Consider the following 5,053-nt stretch of genomic DNA (forward strand, 5'->3'; position numbering starts at 1 on the left):
ACCACATTAGCTTTCCCCGGGTGGTAGAGGATTTCACAAACATAGTCATGAACCAGTTCAATTCACCGACACTGTCGCATATTTATCTCTTTCTGGCTAAACAAATGTTGCAAACTTTTATGATCGGTATAAATCTGACACTTTGTTCCCAGAAGATAATGTCTCCAAATTTTCAGAGCAAACACCACTACAGCTAATTCCATGTCATGAGTTAGATACTGCTTCTCATGATCTTTTAACTGTCTTGACGCATAAGAAATCATTTTTCTTCTCTGCATCATAACACATCCTAACCCTAACTTTGAAGCATCGCTGTAAACTACAAAGTCTTCAGATCCATCTGGTAGAGTTAATACCGGTGCCCTGCAAAGATGATCTTTCAATAGTTGAAAAGCTTCTTGCTGTTCTCCTTTCCACTGGAATTTTAATGTTCTTCCGAGTCAATTTAGTCAATGGCGCGACTATCTTAGAGAAGTCCTGAAAGAACTTACGATAATAACCGGCCAATCCCAAAAAGCTTCGGACTTTAGAAGGATTTTTCGGAGCTTCCTATATTGCAACTCTTTTATTTTTGTTGGATCTACTTTTACCCCTGTTTCTGATATGACGTGACCCAGGAATTGGACTTCTCTTAACCAGAACTCACATTTAGGTAACTTTGCGTAAAACTTTTCCCTCCTCAACAATTCTAATATTAGATGAAGATGTTCCGCATGCTCTTCTTCGGTCTTAGAGTATATAAAAATATCATCAATAAGTACAATAACAAATTTATCAAGATATTCCTTACATGCCTTATTCATTAAATCCATAAAGGCTGCGGGCGCATTTGTTAAGCCGAATGGCATAACTAAAAATTTGTGATGCCCGTACCTAGTTCTGAATGCTGTTGTGGCAATATCTTCTTTTCTGACTTTGAGCTGATGATACCCTGACCTTAAATCAATCTTGGAGAAATAACTTGTTCCCACCAATTGGTCGAACAAGTCATCAATCCTTGGTAAAGGATATTTATTTTTTATTGTCAATTTATTTAGTTCACGATAGTCTATACACATTCGCATAGACCCATCTTTCTTCTTGACAAATAAGATTGGAGCACCCCAAGGTGAAGTGTTGGGTCTAATAAATCCCTTGTCAGTTAGATCTTTTAATTGTGTAACCAATTCCTTCAATTCTGATGGAGCTAACCAGTACGGTGCTTTTGCTACTGGTGCAACCCCTGGTACAAGGTCAATTCGGAATTCAATGACTCTGTTTGGGGGTAATCCAGATAAGTCTTCTGGAAAGACTTCTGGATATTCATTAACAATCGGAATCAATTCCTCTTTTCTCTTCTCTTTCTTCATATCAATTGCGTATGCCAAATATCCCTGGCATATTTTCCGAATGCTTTTCTGAGCTTTCATTACTGTCAAAATACTGGTATGGTGATTATGACGATTACCATAAATAACAACTGTTTCTTGGTCTGGTAGAGTAATTCTAATCATTTTTTGATTACAAACAATACTAGCCTGATACCTTGCCAACCAGTCCATACCCACTACTACATCAATTCCTTCATCGGCATAGGAAATAACATAATCAGGAGTTCATAGCCCTCAATAACAATAATACAATTATTGAACACACTAGTAACAGTTTCCTGACTATTAGCAATATCAACTACTAATTCATCATCAAGTATCACAGAATTCAGACATACAATTTGAGCAAACAATGGTGATACAAACGAAAAGTTTGCACCAGAGTCAAATAACACCTTAGCATGTATTGAATTCAGAAGAAAATTACATGTTACTACATCTGGGGATGCTTCTGCCTCGTTCTTAGTCATCTGGAAGAACCGCCCCCGCATTCCTCCTCGCCCTCCTCTGTTTACCGAAGACCTTCCTCAAGTACCCGACGCGTTACTCCCCATTGTTAACTGCAGAGTTCTTAATAATGGGCAATTTGGTCGAATATGATCCAGAGAATTGCAGTTAAAATACCTTCGGTTAGCCGAACAACTTCTGGACAGATGGCCTGCTTCACCACACTTATAACATTTTCTTGGGTCCATCTTACATTCACCCTGATGAACCTGTCGACATTGTGAGCAGACTTTATCACTGATCTTCTGCTCAGATCTGTTATCATATCTTACAGTTTTCGGCCCTCGAAAATTTAATGAAGACCCCTCCCACCTTCTTTTCTCTACAAGTTTTCCTTCTGGCTGTCGGTTCTTATTTCGTTCGGTCACTTCGGCCGCATCTACCGTTAGTGAAAAGGTATTGGGGTTCATAGCAATGACAAATTCCCTAATTGAGGGTTTCAAACCCCAAATGTACCTTTCTATTTTCCTAGAGTCTCATGAAACATAATGTTCAACAAATTGAGAGTATTCAATAAATCTCTCAGTATATTCCCGAACTATTCCATTTCCCTATTCTAGCTTCAAGAAATCTTCTTCCATTTGTCTCACTGCAGTTTTAGGACAAAAATGATTCTTGAATCATTCTGCAAATTCTGCCCAAGACAATGTCTGTAAAACATCAGTTATGACTGACGATTCAACTTCCCACCAGAACAAGGCATTTGATTTCAAGATTGAAACCGTAAATAAAACTTTATTTGTTTCCGGACACCGAATGGTGTTGAACACAGATTCCATTTCTTTGATCCAGAATATAGCTTTCACTGGATCCCTTTCTCCAAAAAATGTTGGTGGCTTACATGCCAAAAACATTTTGATATCTCCCTCCTTGTTGTGAGTAACCGGTATCGAGGGATGAACTTCTACTCGTTCTGTTTTTACCCTGGCTGGTACCCCCATGATAGAAGTCAGAGTTTCCTGCAACTTCCCCATTTCTTCAGCCAACATGTCCCTGGTTACATATTCAGGATGTGGCATCGATCTCTCCTGAACATTCCCAGAATGGGATTCTTCAGGTTCAGAATGAATTCCAGTTTGACCCCTTCCTTGAGACTGGCTTCTTCCTCTACCTCGTCCCCTTGGTCTTCTTCGACCTTTGATTCTAGATGTGCCAGTCGGAAGATTAACAGGTGATTCTTCCCTTTCTTCAGACTCTGGACGAGCCGTTCTCTCAGATCTTCTAGTTCGGCTTGACATCTGCAGATTTTAGTGTTAATAATCACATATTCACATTCCCAAATATAATGAAGTATTTAAGTTCAGATGTGTACCTGTAAATTCATAATTACACTGACCAGATGTAATTAAAATTTACCTTACACACTGTTCTTTCAACTCATTATATATATTTACAGTGGACCTAACTATGTCCGGGACCCTTAACATGCAATAAAACAGTTTAAATCTAGGTATTATGCTGTTGAATACCTAAATCCCTTAAACTCTGGCTTTGATACCACTTTCTGTAATACCCCAATCCACATATTGCACGTAACATATACTTCATACACAAGAAATACATGTTTATACACCACATAGGTCCCCTAGTACAAGAATCTACCTTTACAGAATACAAGGTCCAAAAATTCAAAATACAATTCTTGTATTAATCAACATTTATCAATCAAAACTATACATCMTAGACAAATCTTCATGCAGATATGCATATAGGAAAATATCACATTTTTCCTTTTCCCTTACCGTCCGCACTTCCTGCAATACATATTTAAAATTACAAAACGAGGGTTAGACCAAAAGGTCTAGTGAGTTACCCTATTTATGTTATTGCAGGGTAAAAATCACCAAAACTTTGTACAAAATATCTTTTCATATATATAACAAATATATGAACAAATAAGGACATAGTACCAGTATCTTTCTACTTTTCAAGCCAAGCATTCAGCTATTCAGATAACATACTCCAAAACTTTATAGGTTTGAATCAATCAGGTTCCATATAATGCCACTTTTAAACCTTTCCAATTCAACAAGGTTTATTTAAAGTTTCAGGTCAAACCTGTTATTTCTTCCTCCATAACATCCAGATCATGATTTCCAATAAAAATCCTGATCCTAAACCTTTAAATCATAAAGAAATAAAGATTCTAGACCACGGTAATTTTAAAGGATATAATAGTAAGAGTTATATCATTTAGTGCAAATGAGTTCAACTTAAAGAAGTTCAATGAGTTATAAACTGATATGATGTCATAGTAAAATACGTATCACTTCACTTAACTAATATTAAGTTCATTAAATTAACATTAAGTTCATTAACATTTTTCAGAAGTCAAATTTTTTTCCTTCCAACCACCTCTAAGGTTATGTTTTCAAATTTTCTTTCTATATATTTTTGTTATAACAATATTGTCTTTTATAAAAAAAAACATAATATAATTTAAACTAATTTAAATTAGAATTTTTAATAAAAAATGACGAGTTATTATCTGAATTTTTGGAGATTGTTGAAAACTTTTGAATATTCAAAAACTTAAATAAGAACTGATTGGTTACTTTTTAAGTTTTAAAGTCGAAAAAAAAATGATGGATTATTTTCTAAATTTTTAAGTTGCAAAAAGATTAATGATATATTCTATGAAAATATATATAAAATGAAAATTAAGAATTTGCATTTAAAATTTTTAATTTTTTATTCGTTTTTTACAAGAACAAACAATATGACTATATACATATGGTTAAAATTTGTAAATTATAAAATAAATGATATATTATTTTTTATAAATAACAATGCTTATTGTTTTTTTTTTTCAATTTATTGGTTTAAATTTGATTAATATATAATACAAATAAAAATTATAATTACTATAAACTAACAAATTATTATTATCTATTAATTAACAAAAAGTAAGAGAGAGAAAATGGACATAAGAGAGATAGAAAAATTTTCAAACTTTTAGATCATTTAATGTTATTTATAGATTCTTTTTTGACCTTTTTAATAGATGGAGATGTAAATAACAACCCCCGTATATAATCATTTTTTTTGTATTCTTTTTATGTTTTGTCTTTTTGATGTCTTTTTCCTTTTTATACTAATTTTTTTTACTTATTTTATTTAATTATAAATATATTTACTGTTACAAATATTATTTATTATTCTCTAAAAAATTATTA

The sequence above is a fragment of the Cynara cardunculus genome, unplaced genomic scaffold (genome assembly GCF_001531365.2).
Source record: "Cynara cardunculus var. scolymus isolate 2C unplaced genomic scaffold, CcrdV1 Un_Scaffold_6257, whole genome shotgun sequence".
Taxonomy (NCBI): domain Eukaryota; kingdom Viridiplantae; phylum Streptophyta; class Magnoliopsida; order Asterales; family Asteraceae; genus Cynara; species Cynara cardunculus.